We start from the raw sequence: 10,918 nt of genomic DNA on the forward strand, positions 1-10,918 counted from the left end.
TTGCTTTGACCTCGGAACCTGGGTGTTGGAATCCTGAATCCTTTCCTGGCAGCTGAGCCTCTGTCTTATTGCATCCTGATATCCTTGCATTCCAACTCCTGACTTCTCACTTATTAGGATTCCACAGCTCTCTGAAGACCTGGATTCTGCGGATTTGGGGATCTAACTTCCTACCTGGTCTGTGACACATACCATTATCCGAAGTTCATAACAACAATGAAAAAGAACTGCACCCAACTGCCCAGGAGCCAGAGCATTTTCTCCTACTGTAGACTTCACTAGGAAAGAATAAATGGGTACTTTCTTTTTGCTGGAGATGAAACTGCCCTTTCTATTATTTTTGGTACCTTTTTTACCTTCTCAAGGAGGATCACCTTCATGTTGTTCTTACCTAAGACTTAGTAAATTTTTTTTATTTTGTTTTTTGTTTTCGTTTTTGTTTTTTTCCCCACTTCGTAAGTTAGCCAGACTCTGAGAAAATGAAGGTCATAAAACAAGATACAGTATTTCCAGAAATCACAAGCAATTACTCAATCTATTCCCCAAACTGCCACCAATAGATTGCAGTTTGGGAGATTCTTGAAGCCTTTACAGAACTACTGTATAGCTGGTATGAGAATCCCAAGGAGATTAATCAAAAGGAATAAGGATCGACAATAAGTCTTAGAAAAAAAGATAAGCATAGTTAAGGCTATTTAAACTGGAGAACAGGAGACCTCCAACAGGTAGAGAATTGTTCCCTGAAGGAAATGGTGTAATGTGCTCCTAGAAATTGCACAGAGTCATAGAGGGCTCTAAGTCTGTCCACATACATGTTTACACCAAGTCTTGAAATGCCCAACATCATTGGTAAAAATCACTGAATGAGCAAATAAATGCCATGAGAAATGAAGTATAGATATTTACCAGGCTGCATTGACTGAACGAAGAAAAAAATCTTTGAAGTAACAATAACTTAAGCAAATAAGGATTGCCACAATGACCCTGAATTATGGCATTTGTTTTCTTCTTCTAGTAGCCAATACTAATTGCATTCCTACCTTGATTGTTTCTACTTCGATAATAATTTTTTGTGACCACCCTGAGCTCCATGACCCTCATCTGGTTTTAGAAAAATGATCTATCTTCTTTAAAGAGAAATATGACATTGCTTCCTGAGCAGAAATGGGAGAACAGAATCACAGATAAATCTATAAAAATAAGCTGGTCCTTGGGACAGGAACAGTTGCTTAGAAGCAGGAGTGTTGATTCTTGTTTTGGCCTTCAGGCTTACACCAGGACCCCAGTGAGTCCTTTCTAAAGCACACTGACACTCATGTCTTTAAACTCAGATTCTCTAGATCACATTAGAAAATGCATGCTTTAGGGCACTAGGCTAGAATGGTCCATGTTTCAGGTGGCTGGACTTGCCAATGGTCCAGGATTAAGTTACTGCTCATCCTAAAGTTTTCTACAACTGGATCCTGGACAATACTTTATGGAGTGGCGTCTTGCAAATTCCAGGTTTTTGTTTTTTTGTGTGTGCGGCTTTTTTTTACCCTTCCCGCTGAAACTTCAGCAGCCATGGCACAGACGGACCCTATGCTCATGCTGATGTAATGCTCTTTGAGAAGGGCTCTGTGTCAATTACCCTGATGGCTCCTAGAGTGGTTGCACGCTCTTTCTTTAATGAAAATATATGGGCCACTGTTTTCCCTGAATCCTGTCCTTCCCTGGGAGTCTAAGTGACACAGCTGCCTGTGACACAAGCCGAAGGATGTGACCACCTCTCCCTCTCCTGTCGCCACGACTACTTGAGTCTAACGTAGAATAGTGGGGTTAGAAATGAAGAGTGTCTTCCAGTGGCTATCATTCCTACTACCCTCCAAATTCTGTAGCCACTAGACTTCAATAAACATGTCTAGCAAACCATTTTGTAATAGAGGGTCTTGGTTGGGCTTGCATTGCAGCAGCAGCTAATTCTCATTCAAATTAAACAACGAGAATGAGTCTGTTGGCAGCTTTGTTAGAAGTAGAATCACTCAGGCATGGCATTAAGCTCGGGTCCAAAATGAGCTGTCTCAAATGGAGTGGCTCACTTTAGCACAGTAAACAATGACCACCTGCTATTCTCTCAAATGCATCCAGAGGATAAGGAGCACTTTATTATTTTAACTAGCATGCAGCCTCTGGAGGCTATCCTAGTAGACATCAGTCACCAATTTATAGCTTGTAATGGTATCTGGAAGGTATGAGTATGCAATGTCCTTAAGTGTCCCTTTCACAAAATATGAAGTCAAATGGAACTTTAATCTTTAGAGCAAAGAAAATAGATACTTTTCCCTGGGGAATTAAAAAAAAATGTGAGTAAATTGTGACTTTTAAAGTATACAATAAGACTGCCAGCCCTATTCATGGGGAAAAAATAATTGGCACTTTATGTCAGTATTTTCCATGAATTATTTGAAAAACAGATAAAACGTGTCATTTATGTGGAACTATGTCCCACTGTTCTTCAAAGCTCCTCTTTACTAAATAAGTAATCACCTTTAACTGGTGATTGGCACATGTGTATAACTCCAGCTTGAGCAAAATATGTCAGAAAAGCCATGGGTTGGTTTTATTTTTTTTAAAGATTTTATTTATTTATTTGAGAGAGAGAGAATGAGAGATAGCATGAAAGGGAAGAGGGTTAGAGGGAGAAGCAGACTCCCCGCCGAGCAGGGAGCCCGATGTGGGACTCGATCCCGGGACTCCAGGATCATGACCTGAGCCTAAGGCAGTCGCTTAACCAACTGAGCCACCCAGGCGCCCATGGGTTGGTTTTATATGTAATACATCCGAGTCCTTAGGGGAAAGAAAGGAATTGGGAAAAAAGAAGGAGAAGGAGGAGGAGGAGGACGAGGAGAAGAAACTGCTCTCCTCTGTAACACCAGGGCTATGAATGGAGGTGTCTACTGTTCCCCTGGGCACTGTATCCTGGGGACTGGAGAGCTCCCTGCAGATAAAAGCCCCGCCCCCACCAGAGTGACACACGACCGTTTTCGTATGTTTGGAATTTTAGTTCCTTAGTTCCTATAGAGGGGAAACACTGCTCTGACATTCACCTTTATTTATTTTTTTTTAAGATTTTATTTATTTGTTTGATAGAGAAAGAGCGAGAGAGGGAACACAAGCAGGGGGCAATGGGAGAGGGAGAAGCAGGCTTCCCGCGGAGCAGGGAGCTTGATGCAGGACTCGATTACAGGACCCCGGGATCATGACCTGAACCCAAGACAGATGCTTAACGACTGAGCCACCCAGGTGTCCCAATCTTTAAATTAGATTAAAAAAATTGTCTCAAGACAAGCTCACTTGTTGGAGAACGGTGTGTGTTCTTGGGGTTCCGCATCTTTGTGAGAAAAGCTGAAAACCGAAGCAAAAAGATTTCCATCCTCCCTGGAAGAGAAGGGGCACTACGTAATGCTTGCCAATGCAGTGTGCTGTAGATTGTGTATGGAAGAGTTAACTATTTTCGAGACAAATATTTTGTTACTTCTTAGCAGAAGCATTAAGAGTGGGCGTTTGAAGTTAAAACCCTGAGTCCTGCTTCTAAACGTTTCCATGTCCTTCTTCGAGCAACCATGTGATATTAAAATCTTCGTCAAATTAGGCAAGTGAGTAAAACATGTACCACACTGAGATGTAGACAAGCTTCATGTATTAGTCTTTCTATGCATGAAAACTATCCCAAAGTAATATATGGGAGCAACTCTTGAAATTATTTCATGAGATCTTTTCTTAGAAAATTTTTATACACCCCAAGACCATGTATGTCGAAAATGTTAGCTTAGAAGGTGTAGACCACTTGTGTTTGTTCATGTTCAGAGAACATGTATATTCAACATAGCTCCCTTAATTTTGGTTCAGGCATTGCATGTTGTTGGAACTGAACTGTTCTCTCCTGTCACAGATCACTCACTTCGTTAGGAAGGGTTAAGAGAGAGTAGGAGGCCCTGGGATGTCCTCTCCCCACAAATATTGTTTGGAGCAGAAAGGCGCAATAGGAAGTTTTAAAGGCCTCTTCAGTTCTCTCCCAGCAGAGGCCACATGCTCAGAGCTCCACTGACTCCTGCAGGTTCTACTGGTGCCCCCCACCCTCACCCCCAGCCCCAGCCCCAACTCAGAAAGCAATCCTAAACTGGTCAGGAATGTCTCAAAGACCTAGCTAGGTAGCTTGTGGGACTTACCAACTCAGTAGTCCTGCTGCTCTCTTCCCTGACCTTAAGCTGTAGGGAAAGAGCTGGGCTTCGGTCTTGTTCGGTATTTCAAGGCCACCTTCCTGGTCCTCAGTCATCCTTGCCCACAGGATCTGGAGCTCAGTCCCTGAGCCTCAGTGAGAAGTTAGGTCACAGCTGCCTGTGACACAAGCTGAAGGATGTGACCCTATCTTCCTCCTTCTCCCTATATAACAACACCACATCCCATTAGAGTTGTTGGTTCCCACCCAAATTAGACCAGTCATAATCTTTTCCCATGGAATTTGGAAGTCCATGTATGTATTTAAAGGGAACAACAGAGACAGAGATATCTGATGACCAACCATCCCATTTCTGGTCCCTCCCTCAAACTCAGCTGCACTGTTCCTCTATGAGATAATTCTCATCATCATTAATATTTTGCTTGATCTCATTCTTACTCATATTGAGTTTTTTCTTTTGACACCAGAACAGTCCTAACTCAAGCAGTTCCCCAGAGATCTAAGCATCTGGTAACTTCCCATAGGAAAACTGCAGTGGCTCTAGGGAGCTGGGCCTGGGGCGGCGCTCTTCTCCATCCCCTCTGCCTTCATCCCAAGCGGGTCTATTCTGTATGTTTTATACTTTGGGATTTCACACATCATTTTACTTAAAACATGTTCTGTTGACTTTCTGTTGCTAAAAATTGAAAACTTCTCCCTGTGGACCTGGGGTCTCCCTGATATCCCACGTATTTCTATGGTTGAGGCAATTGGATTCCTCAGTTTCCGGCCTCAACTCATCTCTGACTAAGAGAATTGTCCGGTCTATGTAACTCCTGAGATCACTCCAAATGTTCAGAAGCTGTGATTGACTGAGCCCAAATCCAAATGTTCTCATTTTTTGTCTCTCTCTTCTGCCTCAGATCTGCAGTACACCTGTGCCATTTCAAGAGTCTGGAACCAAGTATTAGGTCTCTGCAGTCCAGTGTCTTTTTACAATTGCTCAGACTTCCTAAAGCAAATATTACATGATGGCCATTACCATTTATCTCATAATTCTACAGTTTGACAAGCACAGTGATAATAGGCAACGCACATGATAAATTCTCTTATAATAACCTATAAAGCCCTGTTGGTATTATTTTTGTAATGATATGTTGTTTTACCACTTGAGATTTTAAAAAGATAGAATCAACTGCCTGTTCTAGAAAGGTTTATATATATATATATATATATCCATTATATATTCTTATAATTGAAGCTGTTGCTAAAAAATTATTGGGCATGTAAGAAATAGCCTCAAATATTCTAGAAGATGAGAAAGGTCTCTGATTTTGTTTACCTGTTATTATCCTTACAAAAGCCTAGGACTAAATTGACATTCACAGAGTGTTACTTGAATCCAGCAATCTCATTTACAGCATTTGGAGCTTACCCATTAGCCTTGGAATTTGGAAAAGTTCATTATAATTAGGGTTGGAGGGTTAGTTCATGCACTTCATTAACTCCTGTGCCAAAAATCTCTACACATTAATGATATCTCCACCCAAGTTATTACATTTTTCTCTGAAAATTATTGGGCAATAAATGTTTGAACATAACTCACGTGATACAATAATGGAATTAATGTAAGTAGAGATGTAATGGCTTCTTTGATTAATGGGTTCTTGAACAACACAGCCGACTGAGAATATAATACCTTTTAATTAGAAGTGAGGACAATTTTCTCTTTCAAATATTGGTACTGCTTACATGGTTTATACCTAAGCACAGGTGAGAATTATTTACAGTCTAACTGAAAGTGCTTATCTGGCAAACTGAAAGCTGGGTTTTTATCCATTCCCCTGATCCATGGCATAATTGGTTCACTTTTTCTTGTCTCATTCAAAGAAAAGCTTCCCCCATCACCCCTCTTTCCCCCCACGTGCCTTGGCTATCTGTACTAAACAGGGCAAAGTCTATCTCTGACTTTTTAGTTGCTCCACCCCCACTCCTTTAATTTTGTGTTCACATTTTGTTATCACTACAATCACCGCTCTTATCCTGATCCATTAAATTTCTACAGAAACTCCTCATGGAATTTGGCTAATTTTAAACTCACCAATGTTTTTTTCTCAACTTAAAAATAGATATTTGTAAATGCTTTCAGATTTTTATCTTTCTTATTTTCCAGACCATTTCATTGAAGAAAATTGGCATTTTGATCTCAGTTTTATAGATGTGGAATCAGAGGAACATAGAAGTAATAATCTTATCCAAAGAACATAGGGCTCAATTGCAAAGAATTAATTAAAACTATCATGTCTTTTCTTCAGTCATTCAGCTGTGAATGTGTTTAATGACCTGGTGTCTCCTTTTGGCTACAGTCCTGGAAACACGTTAAGAGAACAGGAATATTCTCACTGTCAGGCTCTAAGACGGTGTTTGGAGAAACCAGGAGGCAGTGCTGTGTGGCAGTAGATTGGGAGTAGCCAGCACTGGGAACTGTTAAAGTCACCCTGCATGAGATTTGTTTCTGGGCAAGAAGTGTTGGTGGTGCTCGAAGTCTAACTATTCCGCACAATTAATTGAATCCTGCAGTAGAAGCAAAACCCCTGGTTGTGAACTCAGGTATTAAAGCCGACGCGCACAACAAGGATGGCAAAAGACCATTTCGGCCAATTCATCCAGGTCCAATGCTGATTTGGCATGGTTACCCCCACGTGCTCCACAGACCTCCTCTGCTCTGAGATAGAGGGACTGGGATTAACCTGGCCTACTCTACCCAGATCATCCGGTGAGTTCCCGCAAGGATATTCTCAAATTCCGGTTCAGTGGTCTTGTTCACTGGTTATAATTCACTGGAATGAAAATCCACAGCTCTCAGTATTAGTAGTTGTACTAGTCATAGCAGATTCTCTGTTGCTTTTATAATTTCACTGGTGGTGGTGGTACAGCATGTGGGGAGGGTGCCCACACACTTCAAGGCATGTGGCTCCTCTACATTGAAGCCCTTTCAAGGACAGCGGCTTTGGGCTCTCCTGAATTTTAGGTAAGTTAGGGAAATTCAGTACTCAGATCAAAGCCATCTGAAATAAAAAAGCCATTTTCCATGCCAGCTGAGGTCCCTTCATGGACACATGAAAAAGGAAGGAAAGCAGGGGCTGGGAGATAATCAATATTCAACTTAAATAAATTGGAATATTAGAGCTCAGTTTCATTCTGCTCTTCATTTTTCTCTGAACCAGGTCACCCTTTCCTAATTATGACTGAAAACTACTCAGGAATAGAATTATCACAGCATTTAAAGACTGCTGTGTTTAGGGGCTGCCATTGTCCTATAAAAATCTGCATGTAGACTTGAGCTCTAAGCCAAGGATATTTGACCTCTGCTGTACCAAGGGCTCCATTTGTAACCTCCCAGAAGCCCAGTGGCTGTGCCTGATTTGCATGAGTATTTACATAAATCTACATATGCATGTTTTGCAGGTTTGGTCCATGAGTTGATTATGTCTTGTTTGCTCTAAAAGTTTAGAACTGAAAGTAAGGATGAAGGTTATAGCTATCCAAGAGAAAACCATTCATTGTCCAGGAAATTTAAGAGTCTCTTTTTTAATATGTCTTGCACAAATGAGGATATGACTGAAACTCAAGTTCTTTGGGAACAGAAAGGCCTTTTAAAAAGTAATCGTTGTCAGCTCTCTGCCCCTCCCTGTTCAACAGACAGCCGCATCTCTAGTGCAGTGCCAGTCGTGTCCCCAAGACAAGATGGTGAAGCTCAGAGTGAACGGATTTGGCAGTATTGGGCGCCTGGTCACCAGGGCTGCTTTTAACTCTGGCAAAGTGGATATTGTCGCCATTGGTGACCCTTTCATTGACCTCAACTACATGGTCTACATGTTCCAGTATGATTCCACCCATGGCAAATTCCACGGCAGAGTCAAGGCTGAGAACGGGAAGCTTGTCCTCAATGGAAAGTCCATCTCCATCTTCCAGGAGTGAGATCCCGCCAACATCAAATGGGGTGATGCTGGTGCCGAGTATGTTGTGGAGTCCACTGGGGTCTTCACCACCATGGAGAAGACTGGAGCTCACTTGAAGGGTGGGGCCAAGAGGGTCATCATCTCTGCTCCTTCTGTGGATGCCCCCATGTTCCTGATGGGTGTGAAACATGAGAAGTATGACAACTCCCTGAAGATTGTCAGCAATGCTTCCTGCACCAGCAACTGCTTGGCTCCTCTGGCCAAGGTCATCCATGACAACTTCTGCATCGTGGAGGGACTCATGACCACTGTCCATGCCATCACTGCCACCCAGAAGACCGTGGATGGCCCCTCTGGGAAGCTGTGGCACGACGGCCGAGGGGCTGCCCAGAACATCATCCCTGCTTCCACTGGCACTGCCAAGGCTGTGAGCAGGGTCATCACTGAGCTGAACGGGAAGCTCACTGGCATGGCCTTCCGTGTCCCCACCCCCAACGCGTCTGCCGTCGATCTGACCTGCAGCCTGGAGAAAGTTGCCAAGTATGACAACATCAAGAAGGTCGTGAAGCAGGCATCACAGGGCCCCCTCAAGGGCATCCTGAGGTACACTGAAGACCAGGTTGTCTCCTGCAACTTTAACAGTGACACCCACTCTTCCACCTTCGATGCCTGGGCTGGCATTGCTCTCAACAACCACTTTGTCAAGCTCATTTCCTGGTATGACAATGAATTTGGCTACAGCAACTGGGTGGTAGACCTTATGGTCCACATGGCCTCCAAGGAGTAAGAGCCCCCTGGACCACCAGCCCCAGCGAGAGCAAGAGGAAGAAAGAGGCCCTCAGCTGCTGGGGAGTCCCTGCCCCAACTTATCCCCCAAAACACTGAAAATCTCCCGACCTCCACTGTTTCCATCCCAGACCCCCTGAAGAAGGGGAAGGGCTTGGGGAGCCCTGCCTTGTCATGTACCATCAATAAAGTATACTGTACCCAGCCAAAAAAAAAAAAAAAAAGTAATTGTTGTCAGTCTTCTGCCTTCCATTTCCATAGGGCCACAATGAAACTTCTCATCTTAGAGAAATGAGAATCTATCAATTAAATGTTGAGTATTCTTAAATAAATATTGTTATTATAGACTAAGTTCTCACCCTGAAAGTGAGAATTTATAACTAGATGCATGCCACACATTAAATATTAGAGAAAACTATAAGGGAAAACTTGGGTTTCCAGGCCATCACTATTACTGGAACATCTAAGGCTGGGCTCCATTCTAACTGAGGTTCCCCCCTCAGGATTCTTACATCATATAGCACCTCACCTCACCTCTGTTATTAGATAGCCAGCTTTAGGGCTCCTTTTATGAGGTGGAGTTACATGGGCTTTGTTCTTTAATACAAGAGTATTCCTATTCCTTTTTTACCATTGTGTAGAAGACATAGATCATGAGGATTAAAAATAGGAGCCCTGAAATTATATAATTCTGACCCTGCCACTTACACCCAGTGTGATTCTTGGTTAAGTTGCTTTAATTTTCTATGCCTCAGTTTCCTGCTCAGTAAAATGACTTAGTTATGCCTACCTCAAACAACAGTTATATAAGGATTAGATGAGACAATGTGCATAGTGTTGACCTTAGAAAGAACTCAATCCATGAAGTATATTAATATCATTTTGTCTTTAAGTCAACTCAGTACTTTTGCAGATTGGGTCAGTTTTCTCCCAATTCTGAGGATCCCATCTCCCACTACTGGTTGTATCTCTTGGAACTACCTTACCAACAACTGCAACACTTACGTGGACTCTGAGCAGTACTCTTAGTTTGATATTGTTAGAGATGATTTTTAAAGGACTTAACCTAAATTTTCATAGAGCTGGACAATGGAAATTTCTATGGCATGATTCCTACTTTTCCTACTTCAGCTTCTCTGCCATTTCCCCAGGACTGAGAGTGGAACCTCTTCCCACTGGCTCTTTCTGGGATCAGAGCTGAAATCCTTCTTTGTACGGCAGTGTCAGGACACTTTCACTATGCCTTCTTCATATTGTAGTTTCGGTAGAATTATTGGACTCACTATTGCACACTGAACTCCAAACTCTCCAAAACATTTTTCCCCAGAATTTTTTATTTAAACAAAGTAGGAACCGTGAAAATGAAGTTTAAATCCACTTCTCACTGGCTGAAATGCCTTTATATGTAAACCAAAGACTAAGAAGCATGTCATCATATTCCAGAATTCCTGGAGTATTCAAATTAGACTTTTTCTGGACCCTGGGTTGCATTATGTGATACAGACTTTAGGTACAATAAATCCTTGAGATTTGCCAGAGATATATGCCAGAGATATATGCTGAGAAACTTGAAGATTCCAAATCTCATGTTCGGAGGTTACTGTGTGCACAGAGACAGGAAGAGAACAACAAAAAGGTCATTAAGTTGTAGATGCTCAACAGCGGACTAGTTTTCCTCACTAATCAGTGATTTCCTCCTTCACATCATGATTCTAATCCATGCCTAATGAAAGTAATAAGAATCAAAATCTCTTGCAACAGTCAAAACTATGAATGGTATATCTATAAATTCTCAAGTTCTGCTTTGTTGCAGAGGTTCATAAAAGGTGAAAATCATTGAGTTTCAATATGGTTTGATGTGAACTAAGACTTGAAATATGTCAGGGATTGGAAACCTAAGACAAGGGAAAGAGTGCATGGGACAATATATCCAATGATAAAAAGAAAGAAATGACGGGGACTGAGAATAGTG

At 42.1% G+C, this 10,918-nt stretch overlaps 1 pseudogene; it reads left to right on the forward strand.

The window, feature by feature from the left end:
* The first annotated feature begins 7,945 nt into the window (after positions 1-7,945).
* On the forward strand, positions 7,946-8,947 carry LOC113921917 (annotated as a pseudogene).
* The last annotated feature ends 1,971 nt before the right edge of the window (positions 8,948-10,918 follow it).

This window comes from Zalophus californianus, chromosome 9 (assembly GCF_009762305.2).
Source record: "Zalophus californianus isolate mZalCal1 chromosome 9, mZalCal1.pri.v2, whole genome shotgun sequence".
NCBI classification, from domain to species: Eukaryota; Metazoa; Chordata; class Mammalia; order Carnivora; family Otariidae; genus Zalophus; species Zalophus californianus.